The 23,086-nt window shown below is 36.9% G+C and overlaps 2 long non-coding RNA genes across 2 annotated transcripts; both read right to left on the bottom strand.

The window, feature by feature from the left end:
• Nucleotides 1-2,436: 2,436 nt before the first annotated feature.
• On the bottom strand, nt 2,437-7,977 carry LOC135412139 (uncharacterized). The gene is made up of 2 exons (XR_010429511.1): nt 7,701-7,977; nt 2,437-6,757 (listed from the first exon to the last, which is right to left on the bottom strand). It is a non-coding gene; the product is annotated as an uncharacterized LOC135412139 (long non-coding RNA).
• A 3,685-nt stretch (nt 7,978-11,662) lies between these two features.
• LOC135412138 (uncharacterized) lies at nt 11,663-22,333 on the bottom strand. Its single transcript, XR_010429510.1, has 2 exons — nt 22,201-22,333; nt 11,663-16,504 (listed from the first exon to the last, which is right to left on the bottom strand). It is a non-coding gene; the product is annotated as an uncharacterized LOC135412138 (long non-coding RNA).
• Between the last annotated feature and the right edge of the window lie 753 nt (nt 22,334-23,086).

The raw sequence follows: 23,086 nt of genomic DNA, 5'->3' as shown, positions 1-23,086 counted from the left end.
TCAAATTTTTATTTTCCCCTTTTTCTAATATTTAATTACTTACTCTTTTTTCACCTTTCCCCAAGGTTCTTTTATTTAGCTCTCACACATAGATTAGCTGATGGAGAAGGCTGGTTCCAAATCCATTTCACAGGTCCTTTGAGACACACCAAGATCAACAATTTAAACCATGTTTTCTCCAAATAAGCAACACAAGGTTAATTTTCATGGTTGTCCTTTGCTTGGATGTGTGCCGTGAGCTTTTCGGTGTCACCAAATGAAGTACATGAACAGTAGACCAGTGGTAGCAATATAATGACATTTCCACAATTTCATCAGGAAAATAATAAAATAGCTCACCAAGACTTTTGGGAGAAGTCAGATGAACTCTAACACTGTAATTGGGGTAGGCTGAGGTTCAAACCCGGGTGAAACACTTTAGACATATAGTAAACCTAAAGTGGTGACCTCATGCAAAATAAAGCAAACCCATAGTTTGTTACCACTTTGCACAAACATTTCAATGGCTTTTAGAAAGGAAATAATAGCAGTAACTATATTAGTAATGAATAAGAATTAAATCTGAGGTTTTGATTAACTCCTCTTTGCATGTTTTGCAAAAGTATGGATACTCTACATATGGTACTAATTCCCTTATAACATTAAATTAGACATTTTACTTCACATATGCCAACCAAGCCCATCCTTCTGCCAGCTCCAGCCCAGAGATAAAGTCCAGTCATGAGTCTCATGAGTCCCATCCCAGCACAACAAAAGTCTCAGTGGTGAAGCCATCTTTTGATCAGATTCCCAGGGAGTTTCAGGTCATAGAAAGAAGTGCTCGTTGCCTTTCATTGCCTGCTGTGCCAGAACACAGGGTCTTATCTGATACTGATGTTTTAATGTACCCCATGGCTACAGATCAAGGGTAAAGGCACTGATAAAAGGAAGAGGGCTGAACCTCAAGCCTACTTTCATACTGCCAGGATGAGTGCCCTCAAGCTGTTTTGAGGCTTTCACTGAAATAGAAGATATTTTGGTTTTGGAGGGGATGTGTGTTATTATTTGTTAGGATTTTTTTTAAAAAAAGACTACAGACAGTTAGATGGAAACAACCTGTGGTCATTAAAGAGATTTCAGTTACAAATTTTAGCATGTTCAAAGAAGGACAATGGAGTTGGTGAAGGGTCTGGACCACAGGTATGACGAGAAGCAGCTCAGGGAACTGGGGTTGTTTAGCCTGGAGAAAAGGAGACTCAGAGAAGATACTGTTGCTCTTTACAACCACCTGAAAGGAGATTGTGGTGAGGTGGTGGTCAGACTCTTCTCCCAAGCAGTAAGAGGATGAGAGGAAATAGCCTGAAGTTGTACCAGGGGAAGTTTAGGTTAGATATTAGGACAAATTTCTTCATGGAAAGGTTTGTCAGTCTCTGGAGGAGACTTCCCAGGGAAGTGATGTAGTCACCATCCCTAGAGGTGTTCAAAAAATGTGTGGATATGGTACCTGAAATCATGGTTTAATGGTGACCATGGTAGTGGTGTGCTGAGTTGACAATTGGACTAGATGATCTTGGAGGTCTTTTCCAACCTTCTATGATTCTATGAGTCTGAGGTATAATACTTTGCAAAACAGTGTCCCTCTTGTGCAGTATTTTGCCTGTGACAGTCCCCAGGAGCGGATGCTCAGAGGTGCAGCTGTACACTCCCAGCATCTCAAAATCAGGACATCCCATGGTGTCCTGAAACAGTTTGCTTTAGGCCCATCATTTATAAGAGCTGTCTCTAGACATTCAGAAATTTGTCTAACTCTCTTTTAGCTAATCTTTGCTTTTGACATCTAAAATTTACTGTGAAGGTGAACATTCCAATTTTGTCCTACAAAAAAAAAGCAAATAAGTATATTTATATTTGTTAAATCTTTTATGTGATAGTTTCATGGAGTGCTCACATTTGCTTGTTTTGTGGGTTTAGTTATCTCCTATTCACTTTTCTACATCTTTCTGAGTTCCAGTCTCCATTCTCCCTTCCCTGTTTTAGTCTTCTTTTCTGATGTTCCTGTTAACCCAAAACACCTATCAGCCAGGAGAAAATACATTAATATTACCTTTTAAAATACAATGAGAAGTTTCATTTTAATTTCTCTGATCCTCCATAACCTTCAAGGTAACTCAGGAATAAACCCAAAAATCTTTAGTCTTACCTTCCCTGTGGAGTCAAAGCAACAATTTTAGCGCTTCTTTTAGTTTAAAAAATCTTTTTGACCTGACCTAGCTGCACATGTGTTTGAATCTCAATAGGTATTGATGGAATTCAGTGAAGTTATAGCTACTCTATGTTAATAATATAAATATATTTTATTTCTTTTTTTCTGTCACTTAAAACTGGATTAATATGAGAGAAGAAACTGCACACTGATTTTCTGAACTAATTTGCCATTAAAAAATTCTAATAAGTAAATAAGCTTGAAATAAGTCTATTTTTATTATCCTGCTTTTCTCTGACACCAATATTCTAATGTATGGAGTAGTATTGTGATTTTTAACACTGAGAAGCCAGAAAAAAATTGACGTTTGAGCAGTGACTTTTTAATTAATTTCTATTAATCAAGATTATGAAAAGTTTTTGGCATGAATTTATTAAGAAGAATTTCATGTCTAGAGCTTAAGCTCAGCTTGCAAAATGACAGCAGAAAGGTAGGCCAAATTATACTGAGAAGATATATAATAAATCTTAGACTAGTGCAGGCATATTTGCTAATGAGAAAAAGTACACTCCAATGAAATAATAAAATCTGCTGATTCCAGTGGCAGAATACATCTCATCTACCCATGCTGGCATCCTTCTAAGACTGTTCAGTGACCAAGTATTTTCTCTTCAAAAATACCACACATTTCATAGCAAGTAAAATTCTGTGCTCAGGCAAGGCCAAGACAATAGTAAATATCACACTTCCAGGATAATTCTGGTGCCACAGAATTGTTATTATCATTGCACAGAAATAATGCCAAAGGAAAATGACGATACTAATACAGAACATAGCAGGAAGGCATGTGAATGATATCCTCACATGTGGCCTCAATTCTCTGTTGATTTAAATCTGCATTCAAAGGCCATAAAAGAGAAAGAAAGTAATAAAAACAGAAGAAGAAGAAAAAAACACATCCAAAAACCAAACTAAGAGGCAGAAAAATAGATATAACATATATAAGACCTTCCACCACATCTTTTCAGACATATGGGTAGGCTCCAGCTTAGGCACGTAGCTTTAGAGTCATCTCTTGAGGGTCTTAGTGAAGAGAAGTGAGCAGAGGTAGCTGGTTGCATGAGGTACCTGATGCTGAGCAGTGCTAAGTGCCTTCTTTCTCTATCCATATCCTAGAGAAAAGTTTTTAGGGGACTGAACTCCCTTTGTACTTATCTTACATAGAACTGAACAGATTCACAAAAGACAACAATAAACAATAAAATGTACCCTGATGATTCAATTAACAGCCAATTTTTAGTTAGTGAGTCTAAACAGCAGTAGCAGAGAAAGCTGTCTGTTGGCTCAGAGATGGTAGACTTCTTGGGACATATTATAAATGTGTAACACTTGTGCCTAGATTTAGAAGTAATATTCACACTCCCAGAAAAATCTCAGCATGTGAAAGAGTCGTAGTTTCCTTCAACACATAAGTGAAAGCACATCCAGCAGAAACATTACAGAATGAATGCTGAGTTGAACTATAGTCATAAACAGGACAGGGCAATCCTTTCTGAAGTTTCTGGAGGATAACTTAATGTTGCTTGTGAGGGTCTGAAATGCTGGTGCCAGTGAAAATAGCAGGTGAAATCATTACATGTCAATTAATAAAGTTTGCAAGATTTTAGTCTGTGTATATGAAAAAGATAGAGATTACAGGAATTTAAATTTTTCAGTTATTTTTATGCTTGCTTATGAGTGCTGGAAAAGTAACTAGGATTTTAATATATGGCAAGACATGAGACAAAGAGGGATCAGTTACATGTCCGGTGAAGCCCTGATCCCTGCACATATCAGGGTATTCTGAATGTGGCCAGTGCATGAAACCTGCAAGTGCCTGGAGATTCACAGCTCCAAGTGCACTCTGAGAGGAACAGGGGCTGATTCTCAGCGTGCTTATGATTATTGAAGAACTCCACAGAGTCACTGGTATCAAACTGGTATTGTAGAATCAAACAGAAAAATTATTTTGTGTGATAAGTGCCTTTTTCTAGAGAAATGTCATGCTTATAATTTTCCAAAGAGCAAGATTGGGTATTTGGGCATTGCTAACATTTATAAAAGAGCATTGTTTTGGAGCCAGAGGCTAGGAAACAAAGACATTTGTGTTGTGATTTTAGCCAGCGTGAGTTTTGTTAAGAAAGCCAGCATAAGAGTGATTAATAATCACTCACACCCTCAAAAGCACAGGGACTGACATTTGTGAGTTCAAGGCAAAAGTACATGGCTTCTTTTCCAGATACTTGGAGATCATACACTTAGTGCAAGTATCATAAATCAGCTGAAAAATATATTGGCAAAAGAGAAATTGTCACAGTCCAAGGCATCTTATTTGATGAGTAAGAATACATATGATTTATGGACAGGCATAACTTTTTTCATGTTACAACTGGCCTGTTGTGCTCTCAGCTGAATGGAGAGTCTGAGGGAAACGTGCAGTCTGCAAAGCACAGTCTGAAACAAGCCAACTTAAATTGATGTGCTCTAGAGCAACTCCCATCCAAAACTATTCATTCAGCTTCACCAATGTGAGAATCACTATGGAAATGTCAAATGAGATGAGGATGTGTAGGTACTTCCCTATACTTCTACTTGTTTCATGTGACAATTGTTTACTGCCATTAGTATTAACAAGTCGCAGTTGAGTGCTCAGACGAGGAAATGTGAATTACTTGTATCCCTTGTAGCAGGAGATGATACAGGAGGATTCATTTTTCCAATCACACTGTTGCCTAGAGTCAAGGGCTCCTCTGGAGTTTCACTGTTCAATCCACTGTTTATGCTCATCTTTTATTGGCTTTAATCATAGTTTTGTGATTATATAAGATTATTAAGTTCCTAAGTACATGAGATTTAAGAGACAAAACCAGCAGCCAGGTGGGATTCATCCGACCTAAGCTCAGCTGTAAGGCATCTAGACTCAGTCCTGGCTAGTGTGTCTCTGTAGCCAATGGAAACAAAAACATTTCTAAGGAGAAAGTAAAATCAGTTATCTTAGGAAATTTTTTTACAATAGGATTGGTTCTCTCTTGGTAACATCTCTGACTACACCGAATTTAAAGTAAACCTGGATAACTAGTTTAGACAAGGTGCCTACATTTTAGACAGCTAAAGGTCATTTTCTACTGTTGCCCACGTGGGTGAGTAGTTTTGCAGATATCAATGAATATGTATATGTTGATGACAAGTAATTTTCTTTACTGCTGTGGCTAAATCAAAAAAAAAAAGTGATGAGAAAAGCCTGAAAAGTTTAGACACTCACATGTAAATGTAATATTTGTAGTTATAACTGCAGTATTAACATTTGTTTGTTACTTCTTGTCTACTTAAACCCAGGAAAAAAACACACAAAAAATCCCACGCTGTGTTATCATGTTATCTGTCTGCATTCAGAATTCACAGAAATTTTGAACTGTGAATTGAAGTGGTTTCTTATAAATCCATAGAAGGTACAGACTAGTATAAGTTGTGCTAGCGGGAAGGGAATGAAAATACCTGGTGGCCTACAGAGTATGTCTGCTATGAAATGCTTACAGTGAGAGTGTCTGTTATCAGGATACTTTTGGACAGCTCTGGCATTTGGTTCTACAGGTCTGCCTTCACGTTTCTGACTCACTTATGTATCATTCAAACCAACTAGGATGATTTTGCTCCTATTATACTATGCAATATTGAAACAATATTTTTGCTAGTGGTTTTACTATACCTTGTCACAAGATTTTCTTCTTTTGCCCACTGGAAACTCCATGTCTTCCCTTATTAGAGTATATTTTATTACAAACTGGAGATTTCATGTTGATGCCTAAGGAATTAGTGCAGCCTGAAATGGAGACCACCCTAAAATGGAGTGATTTAAAGAAAGCTTGGAAAGAACTGATAATGAACTGTTAGTAGTCTGAACTTCTCTCCAATGATATTGTAAGTCCAGTACTGCCAGAACTGGACTTTACAAGATGTATTCTAGGTATTTAGTCTAAGTAGGGTGATCATCAAACAGAAGGTGCCTGACTCTCACACCAGCAAAATTAGATACCTAAATTCCTTTTTAAAGTGTTGAAGGCAGGTTCCTCTGAAAGAGATTTTTAAAGACCTAGGAAAAATATCCTGCCCTTACAATTTAATACTATACAGCATCCAAATTGGGCAAGCTAAATATGTTCTTCAGTATATAAAAATATTCCTAACCAGTCAAACTCACACAGGGTTTGACTTCCTGACTCGCTATTTTGTTTCTTAACCAAAACTCTTTTTCCCATTCAATAAACTGTGTTAATGCCTTTATTTCAATACTAAGAGTTTAAGGCTGTATCAGGAAGTCAGTCTTTTCTAATAAATATACAATATTAACCTGATATTGCCTCACCTTTTAGACTAAAAACAGTGTTCCTAAACCTAAAGAGTCTGTCAGGAACCAGTAAGATGTCTCAAAAGTCTGTAAAATGATCCTGGGGTACTTTAGAAGGCTTGTAGTTAAATTCATTCTGTATGTGACGATCAATATTCAGTTTTTCTGAAATATAATGTACTTTTCCCACCCTGAAATACATAGAAATAAATATTTTGTTACATTGTGACATACAGTATTAAGTCAGAGATTTTTTACTCCAAATTGGGGCTTCTAGAAAGTGCTAGTGTTGATTTTTGCTGAAATATTATACTGCTGTATCCTAAGATATATGGAACTTTGTACCCAGCTTTCCTGTCTCTTGCACCTGGAGGTTCATTTGAAATGGTAATCTGCCACCAGGCCAAGAAGTCTGCTCATTAAGGCAAACTGTACAACTACCTCAAGCTAACCAGGTGGAATTAGATTAATTGATCAGGAATTTCTAATAGAAAATCAAGGTGAAATTAGAGAGTATATCAGCAAAGTTACCAGACTTGTACACCTTTAATAATCATGGATTAATTACAAGAGTGAAATGGAAGCGTGTATGGGGGGGTTCTTTCTTTTTCATTCTTTTGTAAGGAATATTTAGTGTAGATTCAGAAGCAAATATGACCCTTCATTGCAACAAAATTAATACATAGATTCTGAGACATGACCATTATCGCAACATAGCATAACACAAACTAGAGCATTTGATCACCCTTTGTCTCAGGCCAGTATTTTCTATTTAAGCATTAATTTATATTTTTAGAAACTGACTCAAATTTGATTACAACTTTAAAGAGCCTGTCATATCCTTAGGTAAGCTGTCCCACCATTTAATTGTCCTCATCTAATGTTTAATTATCCTCATTATTTCCAAACAACTTTTATATTGTGTTTGAGTCACTTTATCTTGTTATATTTTTTTTTCTATTGTTAAGCTGAGAGGTCCTCTCTTACTTAAATGCTGAGCCAAGTCTTTCCTCATCCGACATAGGTTCTGTGCTTGCAAGAATTTACTTTTTAAGATTTTGACATGGCATAAGTGGTGTTACTGTTTGGACCTTCATGATCAAAAGTGTAAAGTATAAAGGGTACGTGGCTCACCTTCAGCCTTAGAAGAGAAAACCATTGTCTTTCAATACTGTGAAGAGCAAGAATAACAATTCATTTAGCACTTTTGAATAACAAAATTCCTATGACTGTAAGTTTTAACCTGTGATTTTTTGTCTCTTTTCAAAATTTTGATGTGGTCTTGAAGAGTCCTTGGGGCCATCATTTTCCCCAAGCTTTTCACAGGTGAAAAACTCTTCCTACTGGCACCTTTCTCCAGAACACGACTTACAGGAAGATGAAACGTATGATGATGGTATACAACAGGTTTCCTACAGGAGAAAAAGAGCAAAAGGTAGCAACAAATGGCCAAGGAAGCTTCCTAGAGACTCCTGAAACAAAGGTGTGCAAATGCTAGTTCTCCTAGGAAAACTCAAACTCACCTATAATTGATCATATCTTGATGCAAAAAAATGGTAATAAGCAGTAGCAAGGCTCTGTAGGAATGTGTCTCCAGAATTATCAGAGAAAGCCCTAGGTGAGGAAAGAAGTGAATAAAGAAGGGGACCTGGTTGATGCCATTAAAATATAAAATCTCTTTCACTTGCAAAATATATGTCCAGCTAACAAAAAACTTCTCAAACATTTTGGAGATTAAGTAGCTTCAAATCATTCCAGATTAGCTGTGATGCTTTAGGATCTCCACTGAGCTTTTGATCCAATACAACAAAACTGAGAAGTGGTTAACTCTTGTAATTTTAAAATTTTTCTTCTTAGAACATTAAAATGGAAAGTATAAAGCAGGTTGGTTAATTAAAACTAGTGAAAATCTTGTAAAAATAATTGACAGTAAAAAAGAGGAAGGGAATTACTTTAGGAATGTTAACATACATTGAATAGTGTGAAAAGGTAAATATAGGCAGAATATCAGGGGGAAAAATTCCTGGCAGAGTGGTCCACAGGATTGTGGGGAAGTGTCAGAAACCCAATGGCTCATGATATTTAAATCCAGGCTGGACAAAGCACTAGAAAATCTGGTGTTGGGAATGATTTTATATTAAGTGGAGCATTGATTGGATGACTTAATAGATCTTTTCTGTATCTGATTTCTATTAGGTTAGGATTCCCAGCTGCTTTTGCTTCCAAAGCCTCTTCCAGTCTTTGGATTTCTTTCTTTAATATTGACTAATAATAGCACTTTAACCAGCTGTCCATTAACAGAACTTTAGCTTGTCTTATGAAAATATTAAACTGGCAGGTGATAAAAGCTTTCCACTTCTCATTTCTCTTAAAAAGGGTAAAGTATAAATGTCTGCAAGTGTAGCTGAGACACTATTGAAAGTTCCGCCTTAGCTAATCCTACTCAAGTTTTAACCCAAGTCCTCCCACTTTGCAAGTAATGTAAGCAAAGATTTCTGAAGTCTAAGAAGACTGAAAAATAGATAAAAGTACTTTTTTTTCTGGATTATCTGATCACTTTAAATAGATTCTGATCAAAGTTAATTGCTATGCAGTGGCTACATGGCCTTCCTTCTGTCCAGGAGTTTCCCTGTGTTTCATAACTGGCCTTAGCTTGAGCTAGTTGGCAGTGTTTCTTGCTGTTTGGTTCAGCTGTTTTTATTTTCACAGATTGCTGCTATTGCCTGCTCACAATGCAGCTCAGGGAACATAGTTATGAGAGTTTAACTACTGAGGCTTTACACATCAGCTGCTTTGTGTTTGTGACTTCTCAGTGAGAAGGCTCTAGCCCTTGGGGACCACTAACTGGTGTGAAACAGAGAATGGAGTGAGACCAGGTTCATCCTGGTGAGCTTCAGGTTCTCTAATGAGTACTGAAGTAGTATGAAACTCATTGCTTTTGCATTTAGCTTCTAAATGCCGACCAACTTTCATAGACAGGCTGGAGGACTGAGCTACAATGACTTGAGGCTTGGAGAGAGCAGAAGGAAATTAACATGGTGTGCCAGCCAGCCCTGTTGTTACAGGCTGTCCTAGGCAACTGTACTTCATCACTCTTAGGTGGACTTGCTGCAGGCTGGTGAACTTTTGGTCAGTAAGATTATTTAATATTACATATGGGCTGTAGAAGGGGAGCTTTTGCTAAAGATTAGGTTCTCTGGTTTATGTTTTGGCAGAAAAACTGTCTTTCAAATATTAGTATCTCCAAAACATTTTGATTAAGTTCAGTAATTCAGTCAGGGAACATCAGAAATTTGAGTGGGTTCTTATTTTACTGAAAACATATCAGCAAGTTGAGTCCCTTGCCATCTGATTCTGTCGGTTTCTCTGAAGGATGAATGGCTTCCATCTAGGATGCAACATTTCCAGAGCTGCTAGGTTCAGCATCATCTTCAGCTTTCTCTTATAGGAAAGAGAAATTCAAAGTTTATTTTGCAGAATTTCAAGTGGGTAAATAACTCACCTTTAGCTATCAGCTCTAGACTAGGCATCAGGATTTCTTCTGCAATGACTGTTGAAAAACCACTATGTCCAAGGGACATAAAACTTCCCACACCTGTGAGGTTTGTAATAGAAGATAAGAAGAGGAAAAAAAAATCTCTTGTATCAAGCATACAGTCCACACATTGATTTTCAATGAAATGTCAGGAAGTTTTGCAGAATCCAAACAAAATAAAATAAATCACCTTCTCAAAGTATCTGGAATGGAAATGGAAAAAAGAGTTTTTCTTTTGGCTTGTGAGGCAAACTAGACTTTTAGTTTACACAAAATGCTTAACTTTTACATGGTTAGAGATCAATATTTTCATGTTAGTACTACATTTTAAAATAAATTGCACTAAAGAACCTAAACAAGGAAAAAGAATAGAAGAAAAAATGCAGAAAATAACCAAAGTTAATGTTATGCACATCTTTGTGCACACTATTCTTTATAATGTAGTACCAGATATAAAGACAGTCTTACAATAACTGACCACATTCAGCTTAAATGTACATTGAAAAGCTTTAAGTTTGCACACAATTAAATTGAGATCAAAATTCAGATTTTCCTTGAAAATTATTTCTGTATGGAAACTTTTGGAGTGTGAATGTATGTGCACAGATGAATGAATAAATTTTTTTTATATTTCATTTGAAGATGAAGATTTTATGCAAGATATTGAATGGACATTTACACTGAAGAAATGGAAAGAAATAATATTATGACAATATTGTACAGGGAGGCAAACAATTTAGAAACATTTATAGGAAAATAAGAGAACTTAAATCCAGAACATTTAAAAATCCTTTTATTGTGTATCAGCTAAACCATATAAAATTGCATTTTTTGTGGGTGGTTCAAATACCATTTTTATGGTATTTTAAACCTTTGGTTTAATTTAGGAAATAACCCTGGACTGAGTCAGTAACAAATCTACAGTGTTCAGTGGGCCTCAGAGTACCTCACTTCCTAACTGTGGTTTAGTTGTAGAATATTAAACCATTATATAAACCCTCTATCAGTAGGGAATTAGGAGTAAACTCTGACTGTGGTTAGTTTTTCTCAAAACCACCTGCTACAAGGATTAGCAATCCAGGAAACCAGAGCAGAACCCAGGGCTGATGCCATGCTGTTTGCTGTTCCCTGTCTGCAGGGTATGAAACCTTCTTGCTGTGATTGAGGGCACCACCTCTGGGATTTAGTAGTTCTGTTTCACTTATTTGTGTCAGATTTCAAAAAGAGGAAGTCAGTTTTAAAGTAGAAGATCACAGGTTGAACACCGTAGAAGCAGGAGGGGAAAGCCAGGGAATAGGCTCTGCATCACTTCTTCAGTGAAAAGGTGATTATGTGCATTAATCAGTAATTGCATCTGAAAGAAAATTATTATTAGACTGCTGTCAAGTGTTCTCCTAACAGCATGGGAGCACTTAGAAATGAATGCAAGCACTGATGTAAGGAGTGGAAAAATGTTTCTAGATTTATAGCACCATCATCCCAGAGTACACCCCTGCATGTTCTAGTTCTCCTGTCCTTGCAGTTTAGATGTAGTACAAAAAAGCAGGTGAGACACTTCCCATTTAAATCAGACAACAGTCAAATATTTATTAGATAGGAGGAAAATCTGAAATACACATTGATAGAACTAAGCAGAGTCAAAAGGATACATTCTTTATACATCTCAATAATAAGGGATGGTGCATCCCAAGATGTCATAGCCCTTTTTTACGTGTTTATTTTTTTCTCTTACAATAAAAGATAACAATACAGACTTCAGAAAAAAAGTCACACTAGTTTATGGACTCTGTTATTAGATCTAAACTAACAAAAGAAAAAGCAGCAGAGACTCTGCTGGTCTGGTTTCTTCTATATTTCTAAACTTCCCTACACTCAAGGACTGGGTAGGTGACTTCAGCTACTTAATGGGAAGAGCTGAAGCTGTGCCTGGGAAACATCCAGGAAGAGTCTTAATTAGTGCAGGCAACATGCATGTAAGGGGCCATTCCTGCTGTTAATCTGTGCTGAGCTTCAGCATCTTGAAAGTTTTTGATTCAGTAGCAAAAGCCCTTGTAAGCTTGGGCTGCTGACCTGTGAGGAAACTACAATGCTACAACTCCTGGTGGTTAAAGCACGAACACTGCTCCCATTCCTGCAGTCACTACTTCTTGTCCTGTGTGGACATACTGCTGTTAAGAGAAGCATAATTTTTTGCTCCATTCCCTAGCCTTTGGCTCAATTTGTGTACAAATTGGGTGGGATCGTCTCACTTAGACATCTGTGTGTCGACATTTCCATCTGACACCATTTATATTTGGTAGGGAGGAACAGTTTGGCTTGCTATTCTAGCCTCTCCGTGTTAGAATGAAATCAGTCACACCCAGGAAGCACCTATTTCTCCCCAAAGGGAGTCTCCAGTGATAAGGTCAGATGAAGAAGTTTGTATTTTAAACACATCTGTTTGAGCAGATCAGTTTTCCCTTTCCTGATTCCTTTTTAATTTGTACCCTTTTGCCTACACCACCCTCTAGTCCCATTGCTGAAACTAAGAGAGCACTCAGGATTGTGACCAGTGTATAAAAAAGCTGGGAGACATGGTACAGCTAAAAAGTTTTGTGTAGCTTTCCAACGTTGTCAAAGCTCTCTGCACCTTTTGGACTTGCAACTTTGCCAAAGGGAACTATAGCTTTATATGGGAATATACACGCCCTCTGCCCTTTTACACTGATTCATCCAAACTTTATCTATTACTCTGTTAGATAGATTTGGAAGTGGAAAAACAAACGTCTGCCATCTGCTCCATGTTATTTATGATGATTTCTCCAATTAGGTCCAATTAACTTGCTGTCAATGATTAAATGTAATGGGTAATAATAACTTGACTTCATCATTACCACCAGCATTATTAGCTCATTGATTGCAATAATTTCAAAAATTACCCATCAGAATAAAATATGTTTAGCACCTGGTTTGTCTGTTTAGGAACATCTGCTATAAACGTGTGATATATGTGGAATTTAATGTCTCATGATGTGAAAGGGAAGCATATAATCTGTACTTTGAGAGTCAGTGCTGGCACAAATTTATCGTGAGACAGTGAGGGGATCAAATAAAAATCAGTCCAGAATTTATTGCTGGACCCACAGAACTGTCAAAACAGGAATGGAGCTATCGTATATTTACCAGCCTGAACTTTCTTGTCTACCAAGGAGATAGTTCTGTTCTGAATTTACATGCCTATGTTGTGCTATAACCCATGCTTGTGGATGAATTGGAGATTGCTGGATACCCAGCCTACCTTCAGCACACTTTCGTTTGCTGCTTGCCAAAGAGAGATGTTTTTATCCAAATCCATGGGTCTGGCCTTACTTGAAGTCTTATGTAAATGCTTTACAGTGAAGGGCTGCATCTTCTTAAATGTGGCAGGCAGCAAGTGAAGGCACAGTCTTCTTTTCCTTACTGTCTCTCAACAGCAGATCTCTCTCTCACTGTGTTCCTGCTCCTTTTGTCCATGATGATCTGTAATTGCCATCTCCTAGGTTTGCCATGTGTTTTGGGTCAAGTATCTCACTGTCATGCAATTCTGTTTTCCCCATAACCATATGGAAATACCATGGAATAAGTGCTGTCTGGAATGGTTCACAACAGACTTTGTTCAGACAGCTAATGATTCCCCAATCTTTAAGTGTGCCAGTTAGTTCCCCTTCCTGCAAACAATTTTTTTCTTGAGCATCATGAATGCTAATTCTCCTAATTTTCCTCTGATTTACATCCTTTAGTGGAAATAAGAGGACTGTTTAGAAGAACAAATTTTGGTCTTGGTTCTTTTCTTAACTACCCCCTCAAAAATGCTCAGGAATAATATTTTCACAAACACCTAGAAAACAAATCTCAGTTTAGGATTCCTGAAAACTGATAAATTTGGAGAAAATCTAATAAAATGTCTGGCTGTTATTTATGCACTGAATGTCTGCTTATTGGCCTGCCAGATCTGAGAAACATTAGTTCTGGGGGGATACTTCGGACTTGAGCCACACTTTTTTTCTACCTAACCCAGTCTTGGAAAAACAAGCAAGGCTTTGGCTGGACTCGCCCCTTTTCTAACATTTCATTGCCCATTTTACCCAATTTTGCCATCTGGAATGTAAATTAAGGTCGGGGTTTTTTGCTTAAAAAAACATCATATCTTATCAAATTTTCATTAATTGGCTATTTAACAAATTGTTGATTGGCAAGCTAATGCTTATTTTATGGGATCATTTCATTGGATATTTGGCTCAAAGTCTTCAGGAAATTTAGTAGCTTAGCCTTCAAACATCTGATCTCTTCCCATTGGTTGTTCCTAAGAAATATTGAACTGCAAGAAGCTAAATAGCTTCATGAATATTGTTTGACACTTGCTATAACGCAAAAATGCAAAAAGTTCCCCACCCAAAGTCCTAATTAGTCTCTATCTCTTAAAGCATTGCAGTCTAGAAAGGGTAGTAGACATTATCTTCCATATCACATGAATGGGGAAACCATCTCCAAGGTCTTCCAGCAGTACCTGGCTCTGCCGTTCTTGCTTCCCAGCATTTTGTACAGCCTTTCCATAACTTTAAATGTCAGGTCAGATTTTCACTTGGAGCTTTGTTGATTTACAACAGATGAAGAAACCCCATGTTTTTGAAATATGAAAAAAAACATTGCCCAATTGGTTCTGCTGCAGTGTAGTCTTCTCTTTGTAAAATAAAGACTCTTTTACAAATATCCACCAGGAAAATTATTGTGCAGAAGAAGGGAAAAAGCTTATCTTGGTATGATGCTTATCATTTTCATCCTTCACTGTGACTGTTTGATTGCTGTGCCTGACCCTGACAACGTTCAAGTCCCACACGAATGAAATCTTTCATTAAGTTGGTAAAATGTAGGGTGTTTTCATTTTGGGGCATGCAGGGAAGTGGTGACAAGACCAAAATTCATCTTGCAGTGCTTCAACTCTGATACTGTTATAAAGCAGCAATAGTGTTATCTCAGAGACTTGATCTCTCAGGTGAACATGGAAAATGTGAGAAACCCTTTTTAACTTATTAATGTTTATTTATGAAAAATATACACTTTAATCATGATTGTTGGATTTCTATTAGACTTTATGCAGAATATTATTGTCTAAATTTTGGACTAGATATTTTTATTGTTGGAGAAAAATACTTGTCTGTGTATGGTGTCTTGGGACTTGTCTGTTTCATTTTGATCAAAAACTCCTCCAAAACCTATTTGAGAGAATCACAATATTTTACTTGGATTTTTTTCCCTGGAGTTCTGAGTTTAGTGTATCCTAATAAAAGTAAAGTCCAGCCCTGTAATGCCACAGCTCAGAAGAGTACTTTCCACAGGACCTGATCATGAGTCACGTCTGCTTACAGAGGCTGGATATCACTGTACTAGTTAGGAGATATAGTTCAGCCAGGGAACCTGAACTTTCAGTCAAAAGCAGAAGGCTACCAAACTAGGTGTTTTGTTTGTTTGTTTGTTTGTGTTTTTTTCTGAAATGTCACAACAGAAATTTTACAAGCACAAAAATGTTTTTTTTATTAAGAGTTAAGTTTTCAATTTTTTTGTTCTATGGACAATATAGGAAATTCAGCCAGCTCTTGACACACTAAATAAATGTGCTCTGTGTATTGAGAAAAATAGTTTGCCCTTTCTTCCTCATATAAACCTAAGAGTAATTTTCAGTGACTGACCAGCCTCATAGTGAAAGAGCATTCCTTGCATCCTTATTTTTAGACATCTACAGTGAAGTGTCTAAAGCTGAAGCTGAATCCCACTTGCCCTCAGGGACCCTGGATGAAAGGTCTAAAGCTCAGATTCATCACACAGTTTAAGGTACTGATCTGAGCCATGCAAGATGGTTACCTAATCACCCTAAGCTGACATGTCCAGAGAAAAATTACAGCTAAGATCTCTGGCAATGCATATGTCTTTCATATTACTAGAGCAGCTACTTTTCTATTAACAGACTGTAGATGATGTGAATGTGCTCTCAAGGAAGGTGCCTTGGTTACAAAAAGCAAAGTGGGATGAATGTGGACCAGAGTACAGGAAGCTAATTTAGCCCAATATATCACAGCCCAGATTTTTAGTTGTTAAAAATCAGTACACCCGGCAGAAGTCAATGGAGCTATGTTAATGGAGGTCTGGTTCTATGGACAGGGCAGCATTAAAAACAAGGGTTTTGTTTTCAGGAAATACTATATTTTTGATTTATGAAATAGAGATGAACACCGAATGTTAAAAAAATCCCTGACCCACAAACATCATGTTGTGCTCAAAAAACACCAGCTATGTAGATCAATAAATATCAAACACAGTTCAGCATGGTGAATGTAAAATAATACTTATGGGAAAGTAGCCAATTTGGATAGCTTGTGCTGCCTCTGCACTGTTGATCAAAGGAAAAAACATGGGGATTATACAGGAAAATATTGATTAAGTCAACACCACAAACACCTGCATTTTGGGAGGCAGAACTTAGGTTAAAAAACTATGATAAAAAATACTTGAAGTTTGGATAAACACAGAAAACAGGTGCTTTGGGAAGCATTTCTTACAGCAAGTGAAAGAACTATCTTTTCTTCATTAGGAGTCGTAATGCATCTGTTTAGGAAATCTGCTTCCCAAACAGACTCTTAGGCTGAGATTTCCTTTCTTATTGGTCTAATTACTCTTTTAAATCCTTATTCTGCTTCACCACAGTATATGAAAAGAGTTTCTGTGTACATTCTGCTGGAAGATCTGGGCTTACACTCTGTTGGGTGATTTGGGTCAGTGAACTCTGTCAAGTCCTGTTTCCCAATGTGCCAGTCATCACACTGGAGAGCAGGGCTGGAGGCAAGCTGGTGAACAGCTCGAGATGTTCTCCTGTGGGGACAGACCTTTTCCAAAAAATGCCAGAGAAACTGGTGCATCAGGGATCAGCTGGTCAAATAACTGAGCCAGGAAGGTTTCTCATAGGAATTTCTAGTGACAGCTTAATTCTGTGTCATCTGACAACACGGGTTGTCCCGAGGATATCATGTCCCTCTCTGAGAAGCAGCACAGTGAGTTAAACCTGTGCTGTGTTTTCTTCTGCCCAATACTAGCCCAATACTTATTTTAGTAATAAGCTTGATGATGGTACAGCAGAAAGAGGTCAAATGCATCTGGAGACATATTAACAGCCAAGTCTTGTCAAAAGGTTTATAACTAGATATGTAGGTGAAGTACCTTTTCTGATTCACACCAAATGAAAACTCCACTGTGTTTAATATACCACGCATTTCCTTCTGAAGAAGAATAGTTTGTATTTCTATGCATCTTCCCATTCTATGTTTTTACAGGAATTCACAACTTTTACACCTTTAACCTCATAAAACCCACTGGGTTTATTATCTCTGCTTAACAGAAGGGAAAACTAAAACAGAGACAGTAGAAGAACATACTCAACAGCACAAGGCATCTACAGCAGAGCTGAAATTGGAGCCCAGGCACTCTTGACTCTTTAGTCTTCCTCAAAGCCATCCCTAGATTGTAGAGACCTCTAGTGCTTTTATACACTGCCAACTGCCCAGAAAAATCTTGTACATGGTCATTGACTACTGCTTTGAAGTCTTCCTATTTAAGGGTCCCCGTCCTTACTGAAACCCTTTTGTATTCAATATAAAAACACAAATAAGAATTACTTTTATTCCAAAGATTATAGTGTCTAGTTTCAGACAAACTTTAGTTGGAGAAAATCAGAACGGGTGAAAGGAAGACATAAAATCAATAATCCATGGCAATATAAATTTGTAATTACTCCCTGAAATCAGTTTGTATTTTAAAATCAGTAAAGCTATAATGGTAAGATGCATAAACAAACCCAACTTTGTGCTCTCAAAATTTACTTTATACATGAATAATATTTTTGATAGCTTTACACTGAGAGTATGTTACACCTATATTACATATTATAGAGTAACCAAACTGACCTCTTAGCTATCCCAATTGGAACTTTTTTCTAATTTAAAAAGATCCCAACCTTTCTTTTGTGTTCTTAAACATCATTTCTATTCAGCATGATTTTTGGCCTATCGCCTCATCTTTTTTTTATACATTCTAGTGTCTCACCTAGTGTTGCTGTGCACAACCAGTAAGTTCCCTTTCTCTTATCACAAGGGTGTTGTCTTCAAGCAACTCCAGAAGATCAGGTCTATTTATTACTGGCATTTATAGTTAGTTAAACACAAACTGCTTGACTCCACACTGCTTGCACTTAACAAAACCACTTTCCCAGGTGTTCTTCCTACTGCATAGTTTAAGGTTTCCAAGATTTCCCTTCAACAGATGTTAAACTCCCTGGTCTCAGTTTCTTGGTCTTTAATCTCTTGACCCTTTTTAAACTAATGGAGTTGTATTTGCCACTTCCTAATCCTCAGGAATCTCCTTCATTTTTAAGAATGTCAGTTAACTTAATGCCTTTAACTAATGCTTGTGAAATCATGTTATTTGGACCTATGGTTATATCTGCCATAAGTTCATTAATTTTTTTCTTTTTCTAACTACAAATTTTGCTTTTAACTCTAGACTGCCTTCTTTTTTTCTCTGGAAAATTGATCCATTGTTTAGTCAGAGTACTGTTCCACCTTCTTTTAAGACAAAAAGAGAGTAACTGTTTAACAGGTTTTTTATTTCCTTGTGCCTCAAATAGTAAGCTTCACTTGCACGGAGGAAAATGAAGTTGCAGAAAGAAAGGCAGTTCCCACATATTTTTCAATCCTCAGTGGGTCTTGACCATTTCCAACATTACTGTAGAAATGTGAAGCCATATCAATAAACCTTCAGTCTGATTAAAAGTTGTGAGATAGCCAGCAGTTAACAGCAGTTGGGTTACACATCGACTAAAATAGTCCCCCTTCTTTTCTTGGGTTTCCTTTCTTCCAATGAGATCTTAGTGAAGGAACCACTTCTCATAGACCAAACCAAGTGCTCTGTTGAATTGAAGCCCACGTGTGCTGAAGGGAAATGTGCTGGTATATTTTCTTTGATAATTGAAACACTTTGTAGGCCACCCTCATCTTCAGACAATTATGAAGAATGTCTCAGAGCATTTTGAGACTGAGATTTTCCCAGACCATCCAAGTGGGAGTTAAAAAATATATGCTAACAAGTTCCAAGAAACATATTTTGACTTTTTGTTGAGAGCTGTGAAATCTTTTCCCACTGTCAGTTTTCTCTTGATACTTAAAAATCGTTTCCCCTAGCTACAAACTGCTTCTGATCATATTCCTTGGACTCCAATCTCTTCGTAAGCAATATTAGGTATCCATAAGAGTTACATTTGCAGAAACAGTCTATACTTTATCTGATATGAATCATATCTTTTGGCTTCAGCAGTAAAGTTCTCCATACTCTTGAAATTGAGCTCCCTCAGATGTGATCCATTCACTTTCTGAAGGTTCTATTCATGTGGTATTTTGCTGCAGTAGGTTTGGACACCCATACATGTTCTGGAATATACAGAGATTTGAAAATTAAGAACTAGCTTTTTTGCCAGATATGTTGGGAATTTCAAAGGATCTAAACTGAGTAATGATAATTTTTTATCCAGGATCAAAAATATAGTGAAGTTTTAATAATTATGAACTTGTCTGAATCCTTCATCTTTATGGTCAAACAAAGAGCTGACATTTAAGTTTAATTAGAACCACTTACTTTCCAGCATTACTAAGTAAGGGAAATGTAAAAAGCATGAAGGTTTGAGGAGTGCTGATGGACTCTATTTTGCTCAAAACTCCCACAGGAGCAAAGGTCTTTAAATGTAATGTAAATCAAGGAATTTTTGCTTTCAAATGCTGTCACAGGAGAAGTCAGTGGCATTCTGTATGGAAAAAGAAGTGATAAATTCTATTGCTTGTCTTAGAAGTCCAGAAATTTCAGCTTTAAAGATGCATTTTGCATTGAAGAAGAAGCTTAGAAAGGAGGAAAGTGCATTGGACAATCAAAAGGACTTTCTCTTAGACTACCTGATGAATTTCTACAAGGAGAGAAAACTCTACAATTCCTCTAACATGCCTAAGGTGTACTTATTAGAATGAATAAATGATGAACTTCACCAAGAAGGTTTAAAACTAATATATATATATATTAAAATAAAGATCAATAGGCTGAAGACTTTTCAGTCCAAAGTCTCATATTGATAACTGAAAGAAAGAACCACCAAGCAGATGTTATCATATTTCACCAAAAGGGCATGAACATCCTTTGGATAAAAGGGAACAAGGATCTGAAGAAATCTGAATGAGTGTTATCCAAGGTTTTTTTTAAAAAGCATTTGCTCTGGGTTTGTGAATGAAAAAAATGAATTTTGGGAAGCAGTTGCATTGTAAACACAGTAGGAAAAAAAGAAGGTAAAGTGAGGAAACAAGTAAGGAAAAGCTTAAAGTGTGGACTAGAGAAAAACTATGAAGATGCTAATAAGTTTTCCACAAAAATTTTCTCTGAGCTAAAATAATGACATTTAATATTGTCTTACATAAAATGCAAAGTATCCAGGGTACATATTTAACTAGATTTCAGATTTCTTTCAAATACCATTTCTGTGAACTGCTCCTCACTGTATTGATCTGTATTGAGAACCAAAAGGTCTAAATGTTTAGTACATACAAACAAGACCTTGGGTTCTTACTTTTTATTTTCCATATTTTCTCTGAGTTTTCATTTTTCATGACCACAAAAATGAGAGAATCTAAGGCAACATCTTCATATCTCATCTTGACCAGTGGTATGATCTATACATGACCATTCTATGATTTAAAAAAAATAAATTATCAATTACTCTCTGAAGTCTGTATGAATGCAACTATCTCGCGTTTCATAGCTATGGCTTATATTGCTGAAACAAATAGTCTTTTATTATTTCCATTAAAATTATTCCACTACTCTAATTAGTATTTACATGCTTAGTAGAATTATCACAATCTCGGTTTAATTAAAAGGAAAGGTGTCATAATTAAGTGTTCAAACAGTTAAAATGACCTGACACTGAATTTCCATTTTCAAAACAAGTTTGGGCACTGAAACGTAGTAGTAGATAACATCTTCATTGTTATACATAATTTCTGAAAATGGAATGTGAATTAAGGACTTTTGAGTGCTTACCCCTTCATGTAGCTCTGTGGAGTCCAGGGTCTAGCAAATGTTTTGCCATTGCCTTTTCACATTTGTCTTCTCTTGAATATACTGTAAAAATGTGCTTCCTGTAACAGCCACATGCAAAAAGGTCCATTTTTTATCAGCTATATTTTGTGTTACTTTGTGTTGGTGTGTCCTGTCACCCTGCAACTTACCTTCCTTCCTTTTTTTTTGTCACATCTCTGAACACGAAGGCCATCCGGATTTAACTAACTCTCTGCAGCTCCCTGCAGAATGCATTCCTCTGTCAGCACATATGCTTCTCATTCACCAATATTGTTATGCATTCGATTTTTTCCCCCCTTCTCTTTTTTACTGCCACTACCTTGTTGGCATTGTAAAAAAGGAATACCTTTAAAGGGCCCTGAACCACTGTCATTACATACTCCAGACAGCAACCCAGGGTGCAACCGGCATCCCACCACAAGTAGGAAATGAGAAATTCTGGGCTATAATGAGAGCTATTGAATTTTTTTAACAGCAGCTTAACAAAGGTTTTTTTAGCTCAGGTGTTTCAGTAATGGTAGCACATATGGAAAAAGCAGTGCTTTGGGCCCTTGAGCTTTTTTGTCTCTCTCCCACTTCAACACATGAATCAATCTAATTCTCATGAAGGAGGCACAGTAGCTCTGGCATGGCAGGATTACAAGCACTATTTTTACTTGTGTAATTTCTTGCATATCTTTGGTAGCTGATTGATTCTAGGATTTTCCTTGGTACCTGTGTAGTGGCTCCATTGTCATTACATACTTTCTTCTCTGAAGCAAGCATCCTTTTCTTTCAAACATTTTCAAGCAATTTTTTAGAAGGGTTTTAATTTTTAGCCTGTTTTGAGTTTGTTAGGTTTTGTTTTTGTTTTTCCTAATAAAAAGAAGTAAACCTTTCCTATGTGAACATTTTTACTTTGTAGAAAGTCAGTCGACTTACCCTTTGGATTCTGCAGCCATGTCACCTTTTGCAGCACAGCTGCAAAGCCTGAAGGACTCGAGAATGTGAGGAGAAAACCAGTCTGGGCCCCTCTGGCTTCAGTATAGCTAGGATTTCACCCCATGTGCCCTGAAACTAGAGGTCATGGCCAATCTCTGCAATATGAGACGGGGATGAGGTCACTAATCTAATCATGACCTAAGCTTATGCTGGAATTCCTGACTTTGGAGACACAGATGCTAAAGAAACCAGTTTTGGGAGCCCTAATAAACCAATTAAATGCGTCAGTGGTGTCCTTATTTACCAGATTTTTCTATTAATTTAAACTGTCAGGAAGGTTCAGTGAGATTGAACTTCTGTTGAAAGATTTTTAGGAAAAGTTATCTCCTTCAATAAAATTATATATCCTTTAGCATTGTGGAACACCATTTTTTTCTAGGGACTTTGGGATAACAAAAATATTCAGTACAGAAACCAAGAATTGGGTCAAGGCTGAGGAAAATATGAAAATCTTTTCAAAATTTAAAGATGTCCAAGGAAAGAATCATCTGTTTTCCTACCTGTATCTGATGTTACTGTCCTGTCACTATTTATGACTTTGGAGATTCATAAATCAGGCAACTGTGGACATTCTTTTGCAGAATAATATTTTTACCCTAAAAATTTAAGAACATGAACAGTTTTGTACTTGAGGCCTTAGGTCATCATACTCCCATCCCTACTTCTCTGTGGAGGTGTTGTTAATGAAAGTTTGGATGTTATTTCAAGTACTGCTAGAATGTACCTAAGGTCCTAGGAATGGGCAGAGTACAGGAAAACAAAGAGACCAGCAGATCCTTTGTTATTGTTGATGCACGATGTGGGGGATTAAGTGTAAAACTGCATC

This window comes from Pseudopipra pipra, chromosome 3, assembly GCF_036250125.1.
Source record: "Pseudopipra pipra isolate bDixPip1 chromosome 3, bDixPip1.hap1, whole genome shotgun sequence".
Taxonomy (NCBI): Eukaryota; Metazoa; Chordata; class Aves; order Passeriformes; family Pipridae; genus Pseudopipra; species Pseudopipra pipra.
The sequence above is the reverse complement of the archived record's forward strand: the minus strand, read 5'-3'. Positions and strand labels throughout refer to the sequence as shown.